The 17,500-nt window shown below is 42.5% G+C and overlaps 20 non-coding genes and 10 pseudogenes across 20 annotated transcripts; all 30 read left to right on the top strand.

The window, feature by feature from the left end:
• The first annotated feature begins 118 nt into the window (after positions 1 to 118).
• On the top strand, positions 119 to 237 carry LOC132976550 (5S ribosomal RNA). The gene has a single exon (XR_009673685.1). It is a non-coding gene; the product is annotated as a 5S ribosomal RNA (ribosomal RNA).
• A 122-nt stretch (positions 238 to 359) lies between these two features.
• LOC132976568 (5S ribosomal RNA) lies at positions 360 to 478 on the top strand. The gene has a single exon (XR_009673702.1). It is a non-coding gene; the product is annotated as a 5S ribosomal RNA (ribosomal RNA).
• A 121-nt stretch (positions 479 to 599) lies between these two features.
• Positions 600 to 718, top strand: LOC132976543 (5S ribosomal RNA). Its single transcript, XR_009673679.1, has one exon. It is a non-coding gene; the product is annotated as a 5S ribosomal RNA (ribosomal RNA).
• Positions 719 to 840: 122 nt separating this feature from the next.
• Positions 841 to 960, top strand: LOC132976140 (5S ribosomal RNA; annotated as a pseudogene).
• Positions 961 to 1,082: 122 nt separating this feature from the next.
• LOC132976747 (5S ribosomal RNA) lies at positions 1,083 to 1,202 on the top strand (annotated as a pseudogene).
• A 354-nt stretch (positions 1,203 to 1,556) lies between these two features.
• On the top strand, positions 1,557 to 1,675 carry LOC132976593 (5S ribosomal RNA). Its single transcript, XR_009673724.1, has one exon. It is a non-coding gene; the product is annotated as a 5S ribosomal RNA (ribosomal RNA).
• A 351-nt stretch (positions 1,676 to 2,026) lies between these two features.
• Positions 2,027 to 2,145, top strand: LOC132976604 (5S ribosomal RNA). The gene has a single exon (XR_009673730.1). It is a non-coding gene; the product is annotated as a 5S ribosomal RNA (ribosomal RNA).
• A 123-nt stretch (positions 2,146 to 2,268) lies between these two features.
• LOC132976625 (5S ribosomal RNA) lies at positions 2,269 to 2,387 on the top strand (annotated as a pseudogene).
• A 121-nt stretch (positions 2,388 to 2,508) lies between these two features.
• Positions 2,509 to 2,617, top strand: LOC132976600 (5S ribosomal RNA; annotated as a pseudogene).
• Positions 2,618 to 2,739: 122 nt separating this feature from the next.
• LOC132976609 (5S ribosomal RNA) lies at positions 2,740 to 2,858 on the top strand (annotated as a pseudogene).
• Positions 2,859 to 2,978: 120 nt separating this feature from the next.
• Positions 2,979 to 3,097, top strand: LOC132976435 (5S ribosomal RNA). Its single transcript, XR_009673576.1, has one exon. It is a non-coding gene; the product is annotated as a 5S ribosomal RNA (ribosomal RNA).
• Positions 3,098 to 3,218: 121 nt separating this feature from the next.
• LOC132976603 (5S ribosomal RNA) lies at positions 3,219 to 3,327 on the top strand (annotated as a pseudogene).
• Positions 3,328 to 3,449: 122 nt separating this feature from the next.
• LOC132976584 (5S ribosomal RNA) lies at positions 3,450 to 3,568 on the top strand. Its single transcript, XR_009673716.1, has one exon. It is a non-coding gene; the product is annotated as a 5S ribosomal RNA (ribosomal RNA).
• A 125-nt stretch (positions 3,569 to 3,693) lies between these two features.
• Positions 3,694 to 3,812, top strand: LOC132976441 (5S ribosomal RNA). Its single transcript, XR_009673581.1, has one exon. It is a non-coding gene; the product is annotated as a 5S ribosomal RNA (ribosomal RNA).
• A 6,281-nt stretch (positions 3,813 to 10,093) lies between these two features.
• LOC132976509 (5S ribosomal RNA) lies at positions 10,094 to 10,212 on the top strand. The gene has a single exon (XR_009673647.1). It is a non-coding gene; the product is annotated as a 5S ribosomal RNA (ribosomal RNA).
• A 121-nt stretch (positions 10,213 to 10,333) lies between these two features.
• LOC132976356 (5S ribosomal RNA) lies at positions 10,334 to 10,452 on the top strand. Its single transcript, XR_009673502.1, has one exon. It is a non-coding gene; the product is annotated as a 5S ribosomal RNA (ribosomal RNA).
• A 123-nt stretch (positions 10,453 to 10,575) lies between these two features.
• Positions 10,576 to 10,694, top strand: LOC132976378 (5S ribosomal RNA). Its single transcript, XR_009673522.1, has one exon. It is a non-coding gene; the product is annotated as a 5S ribosomal RNA (ribosomal RNA).
• A 122-nt stretch (positions 10,695 to 10,816) lies between these two features.
• Positions 10,817 to 10,935, top strand: LOC132976481 (5S ribosomal RNA). Its single transcript, XR_009673620.1, has one exon. It is a non-coding gene; the product is annotated as a 5S ribosomal RNA (ribosomal RNA).
• A 121-nt stretch (positions 10,936 to 11,056) lies between these two features.
• LOC132976312 (5S ribosomal RNA) lies at positions 11,057 to 11,175 on the top strand. Its single transcript, XR_009673459.1, has one exon. It is a non-coding gene; the product is annotated as a 5S ribosomal RNA (ribosomal RNA).
• A 122-nt stretch (positions 11,176 to 11,297) lies between these two features.
• Positions 11,298 to 11,416, top strand: LOC132976298 (5S ribosomal RNA). The gene has a single exon (XR_009673446.1). It is a non-coding gene; the product is annotated as a 5S ribosomal RNA (ribosomal RNA).
• A 121-nt stretch (positions 11,417 to 11,537) lies between these two features.
• Positions 11,538 to 11,656, top strand: LOC132976424 (5S ribosomal RNA). Its single transcript, XR_009673565.1, has one exon. It is a non-coding gene; the product is annotated as a 5S ribosomal RNA (ribosomal RNA).
• A 122-nt stretch (positions 11,657 to 11,778) lies between these two features.
• LOC132976735 (5S ribosomal RNA) lies at positions 11,779 to 11,887 on the top strand (annotated as a pseudogene).
• Positions 11,888 to 12,008: 121 nt separating this feature from the next.
• Positions 12,009 to 12,117, top strand: LOC132976682 (5S ribosomal RNA; annotated as a pseudogene).
• A 122-nt stretch (positions 12,118 to 12,239) lies between these two features.
• On the top strand, positions 12,240 to 12,358 carry LOC132976288 (5S ribosomal RNA). The gene has a single exon (XR_009673436.1). It is a non-coding gene; the product is annotated as a 5S ribosomal RNA (ribosomal RNA).
• Positions 12,359 to 12,480: 122 nt separating this feature from the next.
• LOC132976323 (5S ribosomal RNA) lies at positions 12,481 to 12,599 on the top strand. Its single transcript, XR_009673470.1, has one exon. It is a non-coding gene; the product is annotated as a 5S ribosomal RNA (ribosomal RNA).
• A 121-nt stretch (positions 12,600 to 12,720) lies between these two features.
• On the top strand, positions 12,721 to 12,829 carry LOC132976688 (5S ribosomal RNA; annotated as a pseudogene).
• A 121-nt stretch (positions 12,830 to 12,950) lies between these two features.
• On the top strand, positions 12,951 to 13,069 carry LOC132976592 (5S ribosomal RNA). Its single transcript, XR_009673723.1, has one exon. It is a non-coding gene; the product is annotated as a 5S ribosomal RNA (ribosomal RNA).
• Positions 13,070 to 13,191: 122 nt separating this feature from the next.
• Positions 13,192 to 13,310, top strand: LOC132976627 (5S ribosomal RNA). The gene has a single exon (XR_009673732.1). It is a non-coding gene; the product is annotated as a 5S ribosomal RNA (ribosomal RNA).
• A 121-nt stretch (positions 13,311 to 13,431) lies between these two features.
• LOC132976687 (5S ribosomal RNA) lies at positions 13,432 to 13,540 on the top strand (annotated as a pseudogene).
• A 121-nt stretch (positions 13,541 to 13,661) lies between these two features.
• On the top strand, positions 13,662 to 13,780 carry LOC132976337 (5S ribosomal RNA). Its single transcript, XR_009673484.1, has one exon. It is a non-coding gene; the product is annotated as a 5S ribosomal RNA (ribosomal RNA).
• The last annotated feature ends 3,720 nt before the right edge of the window (positions 13,781 to 17,500 follow it).

Genomic DNA, 17,500 nt, shown 5'->3' with positions numbered 1-17,500 from the left:
TCATTTTTTTTGATCATATGTTTTTTTTATCATATAGAGACATATTCACATGTCCAAAAATTCAGCCAGAATCAAGGGCATGACATCTTTAAAAGGCCCCTCTCTGCACACAATAATGGCTTACGGCCATACCACCCTGAACACGCCTGATCTCGTCCGATCTCGGAAGCAAAGCAGGGTAGGGCCTAGTTAGTACTTGGATGGGAGACAGCCTGGGAATACCAGGTGCTGTAAGTTTTTTCATTTTTTTGATCATATGTTTTTTTTTTATCATATAGAGACATATTCACATGTCCTAAAATTCAGCCAGAATCAAGGGCATGACATCTTTAAAAGGCCCCTTTCTGCATACAATAATGGCTTACGGCCATACCACCCTGAACACGCCTGATGTCGTCCGATCTCGGAAGCTAAGCAGGGTAGGGCCTGGTTAGTACTTGGATGGGAGACAGCCTGGGAATACCAGGTGCTGTAAGTTTTTTCATTTTTTTAATCATATGTTTTTTTTTATCATATAGAGACATATTCACATGTCCAAAAATTCAGCCAGAATCAAGGGCATGACATCTTTAAAAGGCCCCTTTCTGCACACAATAATGGCTTACGGTCATACCACCCTGAACTCGTCCGATCTCGTCCGATCTCGGAAACTAAGCAGGGTCGTGCCTGGTTAGTACTTGGATGGGAGACCGCCTGGGAATACCAGGTGCTGTAAGCTGTTTCATTTTTTTGATCATGTGTTTTTTTTTTATCATAGAGAGACATATTCACATGTCCAAAAATTCAGCCAGAATCAAGGGCATGACATCTTTAAAAGGCCCCTTTCTGCACACAATAATGGCTTACGGTCATACCACCCTGAACTCGTCCGATCTCGTCCAATCTCGGAAACTAAGCAGGGTCGTGCCTGGTTAGTACTTGGATGGGAGACCGCCTGTGGAATACCAGATGCTGTAAGCTGTTTCATTTTTTTGATCATTTGTTTTTTTTTTATCATAGAGAGACATATTCACATGTCCAAAAATTCAGCCAGAATCAAGGGCATGACATCTTTAAAAGGCCCCTTTCTGCACACAATAATGGCTTACGGCCATACCACCCTGAACACGCCCGATCTCGTCCGATCTCGGAAGCTATGCAGGGTCGGGCCTCGTTAGTACTTGGATGGGAGACCGCCTGTGGAATATCAAATGCTGTAAGCTGTTTCATTTTTTTGATCAAATGTTTTTTTTTTATCATATAGAGACATATTCACATGTCCAAAAATTCAGCCAGAATCAAGGGCATGACATCTTTAAAAGGCCCCTTTCTGCACACAATAATGGCTTACGGCCAAACCACCCTGAACTCGTCCGATCTTGGAAGCTAAGCAGGGTCGGGCCTGGTTAGTACTTAGATGGGACAACGCCTAGGAATACCAGACGCTGTAAGCTTTTTTTATTTTTTTGATCATATGTTTTTTTTTTATCATAGAGAGACATATTCACATGTCCAAAAACTCAGCCAGAATCAAGGGCATGACATCTTTAAAAGGCCCCTGTCTGCAGACAATAATGGCTTACGGCCATACCACCCTGAACATGCCCGATCTCGTTCCATCTCAGAAGCTAAGCAGGGTAAGGCCTGGTTAGTACTTGGATGGGAGACCGCCTGGGAATACCAGGTGCTGTAAGCTTTTTCATTTTTTTGATCATGTTTTTTTTTATCATATAGAGACATATTCACATGTCCAAAAATTCAGCCAGAATCAAGGGCATGAGATCTTTAAAAGGCCCCTGTCTGCACACAATAATGGCTTAAGGACATACCACCATGAACTTGTCCGATCTCGGAAGCTAAGCAGCGTCTGGCCTGGTTAGTACTTGGATGGGAGACCGCCTGGGAATACCAGGTGCTGTAAGCTTTTTCATTTTTTTTGATCATATGTTCTTTTTTTATCATATAGAGACATATTCACATGTCCAAAAATTCAGCCAGAATCAAGGGCATGAGATCTTTAAAAGGCCCCTGTCTGCACACAATAATTGCTTACGGCCATACCACCCTGAACACGCCTGATCTCGTCCGATCTCGGAAGCTAAGCAGGGTAGGGCCTGGTTAGTACTTGGATGGGAGACCGCCTGGGAATACCAGGTGCTGTAAGCTTTTTCATTTTTTTGATCATATGTTTTTTTTTTTATCATATAGAGACATATTCACATGTCCAAAAATTCAGCCAGAATCAAGGGCATAACATCTTTAAAAGGCCCCTGTCTGCACACAATAATGGCTTACGGCCATACCACCCTTAACAAGCCCGATCTCGTCCCATCTCGGAAGCTAAGCAGGGTCGGGCCTGGTTAGTACTTGAATGGGAGACCGCCTGGGAATACCAGATGCTGTAAGCTTTTTTTATTTTTTTGATCATATGTTTTTTTTATCATAGAGAGACATATTCACATGTCCACAAATTCAGCCAGAATCAAGGGCATGACATCTTTAAAAGGCCCCTGTCTGCACACAATAATGGCTTACGGCCATACCACTCTGAACACGCCCGATCTCGGAAGCTAAGCAGGGTCGGGCCTGGTTAGTACTTGGATGGGAGACCGCCTGGGAATACCAGGTGCTGTAAGCGTTTTCATTTTTTTGATCATATGTTTTTTTTTTATCATATAGAGACATATTCACATGTCCAAAAATTCAGGCAGAATCAAGGGCATGACATCTTTAAAAGGCCCCTTTCTGCACACAATAACAGCTTACGGCCATACCACCCTTAACACGCCCGATCTCGTCCGATCTCGGAAACTAAGTAGGGTCGTGCCTGGTTAGTACTTGGATGGGAGACCGCCTGGGAATACCAGACGCTGTAAGCTTTTTCATTTTTTTGATCATATGTTTTTTTTATCATATAGAGACATATTCACATGTCCAAAAATTCAGCCAGAATCAAGGGCATGACATCTTTAAAAGGCCCCTCTCTGCACACAATAATGGCTTATGGCCATACCACCCTGAACACGCCTGATCTCGTCCGATCTCGGAAGCTAAGCAGGGTAGGGCCTGGTTAGTACTTGGGTGGGAGACCGCCTGGGAATACCAGATGCTGTAAGCTTTTTTAATTTTTTTGATCATATGTTTTTTTTATCATAGAGAGACATATTCACATGTCCACAAATTCAGCCAGAATCAAGGGCATGACATCTTTAAGAGGCCCCTATCTGCACGCAATAATGGCTTACGGCCATACCACCCTGAACACGCCCGATCTCTGAAGCTAAGCAGGGTAGGGCCTGGTTAGTACTTGGATGGGAGACCGCCTGGGAATACCAGGTGCTGTAAGCTTTTCCATTTTTTTGATCATATGTTTTTTTTTTATCATATAGAGACATATTCACATGTCCAGAAATTCAGCCAGAATCAAGGGCATGACATCTTTAAAAGGCCCCTTTCTGCACACAATAACAGCTTACGGCCATACCACCCTTAACACGCCCGATCTCGTCCGATCTCGGAAACTAAGTAGGGTCGTGCCTGGTTAGTACTTGGATGGGAGACCGCCTGGGAATACCAGATGCTGTAAGCTTTTTCATTTTTTTGATCATATGTTTTTTTTGTTTTATCATATAGAGACATATTCACATGTCCAAAAATTTAGCCAGAATCAAGGGCATGACATCTTTAAAAGGCCCCTTTTTGCACACAATAATGGCTTACGGCCATACCACCCTGAACACGCCCGATCTCGTCCGATCTCGGAAGCTATGCAGGATCGGGCCTGGTTAGTACTTGGATGGGAGACCGCCTGGGAATACCAGGTGCTGTAAGCTTTTTCATTTTTTTGATCATATGTTTTTTTCTATCATATAGAGACATATTCACATGTCCAAAAATTCAGCCAGAATCAAGGGCATGACATCTTTAAAAGGCCCCTTTCTGCACACAATAATGGCTTACGGCCATACCACCCTGAACACGCCCCTTTTGCTGTCAGAGTTTGTGTGGTGCTGAAGGAGAGCTGACGTGTCAGTACTGAGCAGGACAGCTGGACTAATTTGTTTGTTTTTTTGGATGCGCTTTGGATTTATTTAAATACCTCAGATTGTGAGTGAATGTCCCCCAGCAGTCACTGACTGTTAGGGGGATCGTTTTTCTTTTCACCTTTTTTTCCTGTTTTTTTTCCACAATTTTGTGAAGAATTTTTGTTTTTTGTGAATGTTTGCTCGTATGTCGCGAGCAAACTCACACGGACGGATCACAAAGATGACAGGACCACGGACTGGAGAGATGGAAAAAGGAAAAGAGAACGGACAACAACGTGAACAAACAAACATGGCACTGAAATAAAGGAATGGATTAAACGACAACGAGAAGAACGACGGACAAAAAGGACGGATGAAAACGGCAAATGAAACAGGGAACGGAATGGATGACGGAGAGAGAGGAAGAGAGAGGAGCGGCGGGCTGATTGCTCCGCATGCAGAGAATGGGAGAGGTGGCGAGAGAGCAGAAAAAGAGGAAGCAAAAGTGTCTTTTGAGAGAAAACTAACACTAAACATTGAAATGGTGGGAGACAAAGTTCCTCTAAATCACGTCATGAGCAACATAAAAATGATCTGTGGGGGCCTGCTGGCGTGCAGAACCCTGGGACCTGAAAAACTGGAGGTGACGGTGAGCAACATTAAAGGAAAGGAAAGGCTGCTGGATGGATTTAAAATCGGAGAGACCAGAGTCGTGGCGAGAGAACTAAATAATGATGAGCTGGTGGTGTCTTTTTTAAACCTGCCAGCGTATATCACAGATGAAGAAATAGTTTGGAAGCTGACGGGATGGGGAGTGAAACCGACATCACCAATAAAACGCAGAATGTGGCCTGGAACAATGATAGCTGACGGAACGAGGTTTGTCCGGGTCAGATTTAATGACCAGGTACAGTCACTCCCTTACTCCACAAAGTTTAACACTGTGATGGGGAACGAATACTTTAGAGTAATACATGATAGACAACAAAAAGTGTGCAGGATGTGCATCCAGCCGGGACACATCCTGAGAGAGTGTCCAGAATTTATGTGCCACAACTGTGGGGTGCAGGGACACTTTGCGCGAGAGTGCAGCGCGAACAGCACAAAATGCACAAACTGTAAAAAAAGAGAAAATGAATGTGAGTGTGAGAACGGAGAGGAAAGCAAGAACGAGGTGGAGGAGGTGTACGAGGATGAAGACGAGGCGGAGGAGGTGTACGAGGAGGAGGCGGAGGAGAAGGAGGTGATCGGAGCAAGCAGGAAGGAGATCAGAGAAGACGAGAACAGTGACGGAGAAATGGAGCAGAGCGGAGAGAGCGGAGGAGAACGGGCGTCAGAGTGCGAGCTGGAGACGCCGGAGCTGGCTGGAGAGGGAGGACAGCAGAAGCAGCGAAAAACGAGCGAGAGAGGGAAAAAAGGAGACGGAAGGGACGTGGCAGAAGACCCGGGGGTAAGCATGAGCACTGAGGGGAGGGAGATGCCTGAGAGTGGTGTTGGACAGGCGGGAGGGAGAAAAATCACGCTAAATACTACGGGTAAAAGCACCAGTCCCAATGAAACGGACAGCGAAATGGATGTGAGTGAACTGGCGAGTGCGCAAAAAAGACTAAGTCTTGGACAACGAAAAAAGTTGGTGAAAAAATTGAAATGTAAGGACAAATAATGACTGACAATAACCCCTGTAAATCCGTTTTTTTTGTTTTTATTTTTATGATAATGGCCTTTAATTTATTTTCGATAAACGTGAATGGACTAAGGAACAAAGAAAAAAGACATGCGATTCTTTCCTTGCAGAATGACGTTTTGTGCCTGCAGGAGACCAGGTGGGATGATTCCCTGGTGGAAGACATAAAAAAAGACTTTGTGGGCCATATTTTCTGCTCCAATGGCACGTCGAGGGCGAGAGGAGTGGCGGTTTTAGTCAAAACGGGTCGGGTAACAGGGGTAAATTTGGTTTATGGAGACAAAGAAGGAAGAATAATAGTAATAGACTGTGTGTATGAAACGAAAAATATAAGAATCATAAATATATATGCACCGAATGGAGAAAAAGAAAGGAAAACATTCTTCATTGCAATAAGCAAATGGTGGGAAAGGAATTGTATAATAATCGGTGACTTTAATGTGGCGATGACACCCACCGATGTGTCAAAAAATAATGTGTTTAAGGGGGATGTGAGCAGGGGGACACTTAAAGATATAATGATAACGAAACAATGCATTGATATTTGGAGATTGCTACATCCATGGGAGAGGGTGTTCTCCAGGAGACAAATTGTACTGAATAGATTAAAACAATCTAGAATAGATTATGCTTTGGTGACATGCGAGGTAGTGAGGTGGATTAAAGAAGTTGAATATAAAACTAATATGTGGAGCGATCACGCTGGAATAGAAATCACGTTTAGAAAAGAAACGAATGTACGTAAAGGAGGGATATGGTGCTTTAATGCAAGCTTGCTGGATGATGGAATGTTTGTGAAAAGTATGGAAAGATTGTTGAATGATGTGGGATATGAGTGGAATGAGAGTGAAGATATGAATGTGTGGTGGGATAGTGTAAAAGTCAGAATTAAAAAAAAGTGTATCAATTATAGTAAAGAGAAAAAGTGGAGAGAAAATAGAAAGGAAGAGAATTTGAGAAAACAACTAAGTGAGGAAATAGCATCGCTTGACAGTGTAGATAATGTAGATGTCGAAAAATACATACATTTAAAAGAACAGTTGGGAGTGATTGAACTTAAAAAGAGTAGGGGTGCAGCCATTAGGAGTAAAATACAATATATGTATGAGGGGGAGAGGAGTACAGCCTTTTTTTTAGGTCTGGAAAAACAAAAACAAAAAAGAACAGAAATAAACGAATTATTAAATGAAGCAGGTAAAAGTGTGACAGATAAAAAGGGAATTTTAGAAATAGTAAAGGGCTATTATGAAAGCCTGTTTTCGAGACAGGAGTGTGATAGCGTGAGTGTGAACAGAGCTTTGGGTGCCTTAAAGAAAAAACTAAGCGAGGACGATAAAATGTGGTGTGATTGTGAGTTTACAGAGGGAGAAATCAGAAGTGCTTTAGAGGGGTTAAACAAAAACAAAAGTCCTGGGAGCGATGGCCTAACTGCGGAATTCTACCAAGCTTTCAAAGAGCAGCTGGTGCCCTTGGTGAACAAATTGAGTAAATATATGGAAAAAGTGAAACATATACCAAAAAGTTTAGGGGAAGGGGTGGTTACTATTTTTTACAAAAACAAGGGGGACAATAAAAATCTGGACAACTACAGACCAATCAGCCTACTCAACACAGACTACAAAATCATAGCGAAAACAATAGCCAATAGAATCAGGGAGGTAATAGGAACAATCATAGAACAAACACAATCATACAGTATACCAAACAGAGACATAGCAGACTCAATCATTTCAATAAAACAGACGGTCAGGGATATGGAAGGGGAGGGGGGAATATGGCTAGGGATTGATTTAAATAAAGCTTTTGACAGAGTAGATCACGGGTTCATGGGGAAGGTGTTAGAGAAGTTTGGATTCGGGGAGAGAATGAGAGAATGGATAAATATGTTGTATACAGGAGCGGAAAGCAAGATAAAATGTAACGGGGAACTAACTGATTCTTTTAAAATATCAAGGTCAGTGAGACAAGGATGTCCGATGTCAGCGCTGTTGTACAGCTTGGTAGCAGAGCCGCTGGCAGCACTGATATCGGAAGACGTAAACATAAAAGGTATAGGTAAGGAAAACGTAAAAATAATACAGTATGCAGATGACGTGAATATAATGGTAAAAGGAGAGGAGGATATAGAATTGATATTAAAACATGTACAAACTTATGAAAGAGCATCTGGGGCAAAAGTAAATGAAAATAAGTCAGAAATTATGTTACTAGGTAAGGAATCCAATCTAGTTAATAAGTGGGGATTTAAAACGGTGTGTGAGAGAAGAAAAGTGTTGGGAGTGAATATGGGGAAAAATGAGAATGAATGTGATGATGTAACATGGAAAGAGGTGGTGGGTAAAATTAAAAAAACATTGAATTTGTGGAAAGCGAGGGGTCTATTGTTGAGAGGAAGGGTAGCCGTAACAAATGCTCTCGTGTTGTCCAAAGTGAATCATGCGCTGAGTACTTGTACGCTTCCGGACTGGGCCTTTAAGGAGATTTCAAAGACCATTAGGGACTTTATTTGGAAAAACAAAGCAGCGAGTATAGCTCACAAAACAATAATAGGGGCTAAAGATCAGGGGGGGCTAGCTTTGATTGATTTACTTACAAAAAAAGTAGCACTAAGAGTCAAATTGATAGGCAAATTTATGGACCAGAACCGGAACGTAGTTTGGAAAAACCACTTCAAACAATATCTGTGCAGTTTTGGACTCTACAACGAGGACAACCTGTACCAGATCAATAACCCGGATTCATTTAAACACTTGCCACGGTTTTTCCAGGAAGTACTCAGTGCGTGGTATCAGGTTTCATCCTGGACTGTACCAGAGTGCGGAACGAGAGGGTCAGTGCTACGACTGCCCTTCCTCTCGAGCCCGTATTTTAAAAATGGGGAGAGGGTAATTAAGTGTGAAGCTATGTCGAAAGCGGGATATATTAGAATAAGGGATTTACTGAACTGTGGGGGGGATTTTGATTTACAAATGGTGGTGAGGGGTTTAAAAAATAAAGGGTGTGTGTGCAGAAAGGATGTGATTGAGAGAGTGTTTGCAAATGTAAAATTGTCTTTGTCGAGCGAATGGGAAAAATTAATCAAAGAGAAGGAGGGAGTGATGCAGGACGATGTGGGGGGGATCTCCCTGTGCCTAGGGGAGAAGAAACACAACATTACAGATGTCACTACAAAAATTTGGTATAGGTGCGCAATCACACATAGAATACAGAAACCCACATCCGAAGTAAAATGGACAGACACATACCCGGACATAACAAGCAACATGATATGGAAGAACATTAACATTCCGCATACACCACATGCAATATTTGACCTAGATTTCAAACTGAGGCACAGGAGGATCTTCACCTGCATCGTCCTGCATCAGATCCATAAGGAGAGGTATGAAAGAAAGTGTTGTGTATGTGAAAGTACGGATGAGGATTTAATACATTTGTTTGTTACGTGTGGGGAATTGGTTTATTTTTGGGGAAAAATAAGAGAAATGTTGGGGAAATGCAGTAAGAATGAGTGTTGGAATGAAAGGGGGTGGGAATTGTCGGTGTTGTTGGGGGTGGGAACAAAACAAAAAAATCACAATGTAATGAATATAATTTTGGCTTTTGCAAGAAAAGCGGTTTTTAACAGAAGGAATTATGCACTGTATGAAAGTAAGAAAATGAATGTGTGGAGAATGTTTGTGAATGAATGGAAAGCACATCTTAAATTGTTGTACATAGCGAATGAGAGTGAGTTTGTGAGAATGTTTGTGGAAGGTGCGACTGTGTGTAGAGTAAATGAGGAGGGAATTATGTGGGATGTCTAAATTATTTTGTTTTTGTTTTTTTGGTACGAGGGCTTCTTTTTTGGTCATGGGGAAAATGGGTGATTTGATTTGGTGGTTTTTTTTTTCTCAGTGGTTTTTTGAGAATACTGTGGGGTTTTTGTATGTTTTTGTGGTTTGTTTTCAGAGGGGTGTTTGCTTTGGGGGAGGGACTCAGAAGAGTTGTCATGAGTTGGGGGTATCAGGGGTGGTTTGAGTTTTTTTTCTGATGCTATGTTTTTATTGTTTTTAGGGTGCCGTTTGCGTCAGAGGGGAGGTTTAATTTAGAGGGTGTATGTATTGTAATAGCATTTGTTGTAAATGATGTGAAAGAATTATAAATGTTTTTGTAATTTTGATAATAAAAGATAAAAAATAAAAAAACACGCCCGATCTCGTCCGATCTTAGAAGCTAAGCAGGGTGGGGCCTGGTTAGTACTTGGATGGGAGACCGCCTGGGAATACCAGGTGCTGTAAGCTTTTTCATTTTGTTTGATCATATGTTTTTTTTTATCATATAGAGACATATTCACATGTCCAAAAATTCAGCCAGAATCAAGGGCATGACATCTTTAAAAGGCCCCTTTCTGCACACAATAATGGCTTACAGCCATACCACCCTGAACACGCCCGATCACGTCCGATCTCGGAAGCTAAGCAGGGTCGGGCCTGGTTAGTACTTGGATGGGAGACCGCCTGGGAATACCAGGTGCTGTAAGCTTTTTCATTTTTTTTGATCATGTGTTTTTTTTATCATATAGAGACATATTCACATGTCCAAAAATTCAGCCAGAATCAAGGGCATGACATCTTTAAAAGGCCCCTCTCTGCACACAATAATGGCTTACGGCCATACCACCCTGAACACGCCTGATCTCATCCGATCTCGGAAGCTAAGCAAGGTAGGGCCTGGTTAGTACTTGGATGGGAGACCGCCTGGGAATACCAGGTGCTGTAAGTTTTTTCATTTTTTTTGATCATATGTTTTTTTTTTATCATATAGAGACATATTCACATGTCCAAAAATTCAGCCAGAATCAAGGGCATAACATCTTTAAAAGGCCCCTGTCTGCACACAATAATGGCTTACGGCCATACCACCCTGAACACGCCCGATCTCGTCCGATCTCGGAAGCTAAGCAGGGTCGGGCCTGGTTAGTACTTGGATGGGAGACCGCCTGGGAATACCAGACGCTGTAAGCTTTTTCATTTTTTTGATCATATGTTTTTTTTTTATCATATAGAGACATATTCACATGTCCAAAAATTTAGCCAGAATCAAGGGCATGACATCTTTAAAAGGCCCCTTTCTGCACACAATAATGGCTTACAGCCATACCACCCTGAACACGCCCGATCTCGTCCGATCTCGGAAGCTATGCAGGGTCGGGCCTGGTTAGTACTTGGATGGGAGATCGCCTAGGAATACCAGGTGCTGTAAGCTTTTTCATTTTTTTGATCATATATTTTTTTTTATCATATAGAGACATATTCACATGTCCAAAAATTCAGCCAGAATCAAGGGCATGACATCTTTAAAAGGCCCCTTTCTGCACACAATAATGGCTTACGGCCATACCACCCTGAACACGCCCGATCTCGTCTGATCTCAGAAGCTAAGCAGGGTCGGGCCTGGTTAGTACTTGGATGGGAGACCGCCTGGGAATACCAGGTGCTGTAAGCTTTTTCATTTTGTTTGATCATATGTTTTTTTTTATCATATAGAGACATATTCACATGTCCAAAAATTCAGCCAGAATCAAGGGCATGACATCTTTAAAAGGCCCCTTTCTGCACACAATAATGGCTTACAGCCATACCACCCTGAACACGCCCGATCTCGTCTGATCTCGGAAGCTAAGCAGGGTCGGGCCTGGTTAGTACTTGGATGGGAGACCTCCTGGGAATACCAGGTGCTGTAAGCTTTTTCATTTTTTTTGATCATATGTTTTTTTTATCATATAGAGACATATTCACATGTCCAAAAATTCAGCCAGAATCAAGGGCATGACATCTTTAAAAGGCCCCTCTCTGCACACAATAATGTCTTACAGCCATACCACCCTGAACACGCCTGATCTCGTCCGATCTCGGAAGCTAAGCCGGGTAGGGCCTGGTTAGTACTTGGATGGGAGACCGCCTGGGAATACCAGGTGCTGTAAGTTTTTTCATTTTTTTGATCATATGTTTTTTTTTTATCATATAGAGACATATTCACATGTCCAAAAATTCAGCCAGAATCAAGGGCATGACATCTTTAAAAGGCGCCTTTCTGCATACAATAATGGCTTACGGCCAAACCACCCTGAACACGCCCGATCTCAGAAGCTAAGCAGGGTCGAGCCTGGTTAGTACTTGGATGGGAGACCGCCTGGGAATACCAGGTGCTGTAAGCTTTTTCATTTTTTTTGATCATATGTTTTTTTTATCATATAGAGACATATTCACATGTCCAAAAATTCAGCCAGAATCAAGGGCATGACATCTTTAAAAGGCCCCTGTCTGCACACAATAATGGCTTACGGCCATACAACCCTGAACACGCCCGATCTCGGAAGCTAAGCAAGGTCAGGCCTGGTTAGTACTTGGATGGGAGACCGCCTGGGAATACCAGGTGCTGTAAGCTTTTTCATTTTTTTGATCATATGTTTTTTTTTTTTCATATAGAGACATATTCACATGTCCAAAAATTCAGCCAGAATCAAGGGCATGACATCTTTAAAAGGCCCCTTTCTTCACGCAATAATGACTTATGGCCATACCACCCTGAACACGCCCGATCTCGTCCGATCTCGGAAGCTAAGCAGGGTCGGGCCTGGTTAGTACTTGGATGGGAGACCGCCTGGGAATACCAGGTGCTATAAGCTTTTTCATTTTTTTGATCATATGTTTTTTTTTTTTCATATAGAGACATATTCACATGTCCAAAAATTCAGCCAGAATCAAGGGCATGACATCTTTAAAAGGCCCCTTTCTGCACACAATAATGGCTTATGGCCATACCACCCTGAACACGCCCGATCTCATCCAATCTCGGAAGCTAAGCAGGGTCGGGCCTGGTTAGTACTTGGATGGGAGACCGCCTGGGAATACCAGGTGCTGTAAGCTTTTTCATTTTTTTGATGATATGTTTTTTTTTATCATATAGAGACATATTCACATGTCCAAAAATTCAGCCAGAATCAAGGGCATGACATCTTTAAAAGGCCCCTGTCTGCACACAATAATGGCTTACGGCCATACCACCCTGAACACGCCCGATCTCGGAAGCTAAGCAAGGTCAGGCCTGGTTAGTACTTGGATGGGAGACCGCCTGGGAATACCAGGTGCTGTAAGCGTTTTCATTTTTTTGATCATATGTTTTTTTTTATCATATAGAGACATATTCACATGTCCAAAAATTCAGCCAGAATCAAGGGCATGACATCTTTAAAAGGCCCCTGTCTGCACACAATAATGGCTTATGGCCATACCACCCTGAACACGCCCGATCTCGTCCGATCTCGGAAGCTAAGCAGGGTCGGGCCTGGTTAGTACTTGGATGGGAGACCGCCTGGGAATACCAGGTGCTATAAGCTTTTTCATTTTTTTGATCATATGTTTTTTTTTTTTCATATAGAGACATATTCACATGTCCAAAAATTCAGCCAGAATCAAGGGCATGACATCTTTAAAAGGCCCCTTTCTGCACACAATAATGGCTTATGGCCATACCACCCTGAACACGCCCGATCTCGTCCGATCTCGGAAGCTAAGCAGGGTCGGGCCTGGTTAGTACTTGGATGGGAGACCGCCTGGGAAAACCAGGTGCTGTAAGCTTTTTCATTTTTTTGATGATATGTTTTTTTTTATCATATAGAGACATATTCACATGTCCAAAAATTCAGCCAGAATCAAGGGCATGACATCTTTAAAAGGCCCCTGTCTGCACACAATAATGGCTTACGGCCATACCACCCTGAACACGCCCGATCTCGGAAGCTAAGCAAGGTCAGGCCTGGTTAGTACTTGGATGGGAGACCGCCTGGGAATACCAGGTGCTGTAAGCGTTTTCATTTTTTTGATCATATGTTTTTTTTTATCATATAGAGACATATTCACATGTCCAAAAATTCAGCCAGAATCAAGGGCATGACATCTTTAAAAGGCCCCTGTCTGCACACAATAATGGCTTATGGCCATACCACCCTGAACACTCCTGATCTCGTCCGATCTCGGAAGCTAAGCAGGGTAGGGCCTGTTTAGTACTTGGATGGGAGACCGCCTGGGAATACCAGGTGCTGTAAGCTTTTTCATTTTTTTGATCATATGTTTTTTTTTTATCATATAGAGACATATTCACATGTCCAAAAATTCAGCCAGAATCAAGGGCATGACATCTTTAAAAGGCCCCTTTCTGCACACAATAACAGCTTACGGCCATACCACCCTGAACACGCCCCTTTTGCTGTCAGAGTTTGTGTGGTGCTGAAGGAGAGCTGACGTGTCAGTACTGAGCAGGACAGCTGGACTAATTTGTTTGTTTTTTGGATGCGTTTTGGATTTATTTAAATACCTCAGATTGTGAGTGAATGTCCCCCAGCAGTCACTGACTGTTAGGGGGATCGTTTTTCTTTTCACCTTTTTTTCCTCTTTTTTTTCCACAATTTTGTGAAGAATTTTTGTTTTTTTGTGAATGTTTGCTCGTATGTCGCGAGCAAACTCACACGGACGGATCACAAAGATGACAGGACCACGGACTGTTGAGATGGAAAAAGGAAAAGAGAACGGACAACAACGTGAACAAACAAACATGGCACTGAAACAAAGGAATGGATTAAACGACAACGAGAAGAACGACGGACAAAAAGGACGGATGAAAACGACAAATGAAACAGGGAACGGAATGGATGACGGAGAGAGAGGAAGAGAGAGGAGCGGCGGGCTGATTGCTCCGCATGCAGAGAATGGGAGAGGTGGCGAGAGAGCAGAAAAAGAGGAAGCAAAAGTGTCTTTTGAGAGAAAACTAACACTAAACATTGAAATGGTGGGAGACAAAGTTCCTCTAAATCACGTCATGAGCAACATAAAAATGATCTGTGGGGGCCTGCTGGCGTGCAGAACCCAGGGACCTGAAAAACTGGAGGTGACGGTGAGCAACATTAAAGGAAAGGAAAGGCTGCTGGATGGATTTAAAATCGGAGAGACCAGAGTCGTGGCGAGAGAACTAAATAATGATGAGCTGGTGGTGTCTTTTTTAAACCTGCCAGCGTATATCACAGATGAAGAAATAGTTTGGAAGCTGACGGGATGGGGAGTGAAACCGACATCACCAATAAAACGCAGAATGTGGCCTGGAACAATGATAGCTGACGGAACGAGGTTTGTCCGGGTCAGATTTAATGACCAGGTACAGTCACTCCCTTACTCCACAAAGTTTAACACTGTGATGGGGAACGAATACTTTAGAGTAATACATGATAGACAACAAAAAGTGTGCAGGATGTGCATCCAGCCGGGACACATCCTGAGAGAGTGTCCAGAATTTATGTGCCACAACTGTGGGGTGCAGGGACACTTTGCGCGAGAGTGCAGCGCGAACAGCACAAAATGCACAAACTGTAAAAAAAGAGAAAATGAATGTGAGTGTGTGAACGGAGAGGAAAGCAAGAACGAGGTGGAGGATGTGTACGAGGATGAAGACGAGGCGGAGGAGGTGTACGAGGAGGAGGCGGAGGAGAAGGAGGTGATCGGAGCAAGCAGGAAGGAGATCAGAGAAGACGAGAACAGTGACGGAGAAATGGAGCAGAGCGGAGAGAGCGGAGGAGAACGGGCGTCAGAGTGCGAGCTGGAGACGCCGGAGCTGGCTGGAGAGGGAGGACAGCAGAAGCAGCGAAAAACGAGCGAGAGAGGGAAAAAAGGAGACGGAAGGGACGTGGCAGAAGACCCGGGGGTAAGCATGAGCACAGAGGGGAGGGAGATGCCTGAGAGTGGTGTTGGACAGGCGGGAGGGAGAAAAATCACGCTAAATAATACGGGTAAAAGCACCAGTCCCAATGAAACGGACAGCGAAATGGATGTGAGTGAACTGGCGAGTGCGCAAAAAAGACTAAGTCTTGGACAACGAAAAAAGTTGGTGAAAAAATTGAAATGTAAGGACAAATAATGACTGACAATAACCCCTGTAAATCCGTTTTTTTTGTTTTTATTTTTATGATAATGGCCTTTAATTTATTTTCGATAAACGTGAATGGACTAAGGAACAAAGAAAAAAGACATGCGATTCTTTCCTTGCAGAATGACGTTTTGTGCCTGCAGGAGACCAGGTGGGATGATTCCCTGGTGGAAGACATAAAAAAAGACTTTGTGGGCCATATTTTCTGCTCCAATGGCACGTCGAGGGCGAGAGGAGTGGCGGTTTTAGTCAAAACGGGTCGGGTAACAGGGGTAAATTTGGTTTATGGAGACAAAGAAGGAAGAATAATAGTAATAGACTGTGTGTATGAAACGAAAAATATAAGAATCATAAATATATATGCACCGAATGGAGAAAAAGAAAGGAAAACATTCTTCATTGCAATAAGCAAATGGTGGGAAAGGAATTGTATAATAATCGGTGACTTTAATGTGGCGATGACACCCACCGATGTGTCAAAAAATAATGTGTTTAAGGGGGATGTGAGCAGGGGGACACTTAAAGATATAATGATAACGAAACAATGCATTGATATTTGGAGATTGCTACATCCATGGGAGAGGGTGTTCTCCAGGAGACAAATTGTACTAAATAGATTAAAACAATCTAGAATAGATTATGCTTTGGTGACATGCGAGGTAGTGAGGTGGATTAAAGAAGTTGAATATAAAACTAATATGTGGAGCGATCACGCTGGAATAGAAATCACGTTTAGAAAAGAAACGAATGTACGTAAAGGAGGGATATGGTGCTTTAATGCAAGCTTGCTGGATGATGGAATGTTTGTGAAAAGTATGGAAAGATTGTTGAATGATATGGGATATGAGTGGAATGAGAGTGAAGATATGAATGTGTGGTGAGATAGTGTAAAAGTCAGAATTAAAAAAAAGTGTATCAATTATAGTAAAGAGAAAAAGTGGAGAGAAAATAGAAAGGAAGAGAATTTGAGAAAACAACTAAGTGAGGAAATAACATCGCTTGACAGTGTAGATAATGTAGGTGTCGAAAAATACATACATTTAAAAGAACAGTTGGGAGTGATTGAACTTAAAAAGAGTAGGGGTGCAGCCATTAGGAGTAAAATACAATATATGTATGAGGGGGAGAGGAGTACAGCCTTTTTTTTAGGTCTGGAAAAACAAAAACAAAAAAGAACAGAAATAAACGAATTATTAAATGAAGCAGGTAAAAGTGTGACAGATAAAAAGGGAATTTTAGAAATAGTAAAGGGCTATTATGAAAGCCTGTTTTCGAGACAGGAGTGTGATAGCGTGAGTGTGAACAGAGCTTTGGGTGCCTTAAAGAAAAAACTAAGCGAGGACGATAAAATGTGGTGTGATTGTGAGTTTACAGAGGGAGAAATCAGAAGTGCTTTAGAGGGGTTAAACAAAAACAAAAGTCCTGGGAGCGATGGCCTAACTGCGGAATTCTACCAAGCTTTCAAAGAGCAGCTGGTGCCCTTGGTGAACAAATTGAGTAAATATATGGAAAAAGTGAAACATATACCAAAAAGTTTAGGGGAAGGGGTGGTTACTATTTTTTACAAAAACAAGGGGGACAATAAAAATCTGGACAACTACAGACCAATCAGCCTACTCAACACAGACTACAAAATCATAGCGAAAACAATAGCCAATAGAATCAGGGAGGTAATAGGAACAATCATAGAACAAACACAATCATACAGTATACCAAACAGAGACATAGCAGACTCAATCATTTCAATAAAACAGACGGTCAGGGATATGGAAGGGGAGGGGGGAATATGGCTAGGGATTGATTTAAATAAAGCTTTTGACAGAGTAGATCACGGGTTCATGGGGAAGGTGTTAGA

This window comes from Labrus mixtus, chromosome 6 (assembly GCF_963584025.1).
Source record: "Labrus mixtus chromosome 6, fLabMix1.1, whole genome shotgun sequence".
NCBI classification, from domain to species: Eukaryota; Metazoa; Chordata; class Actinopteri; order Labriformes; family Labridae; genus Labrus; species Labrus mixtus.
Note: the sequence above shows the minus strand (reverse complement) of the source record. Positions and strands in the feature narration are given on the sequence as shown.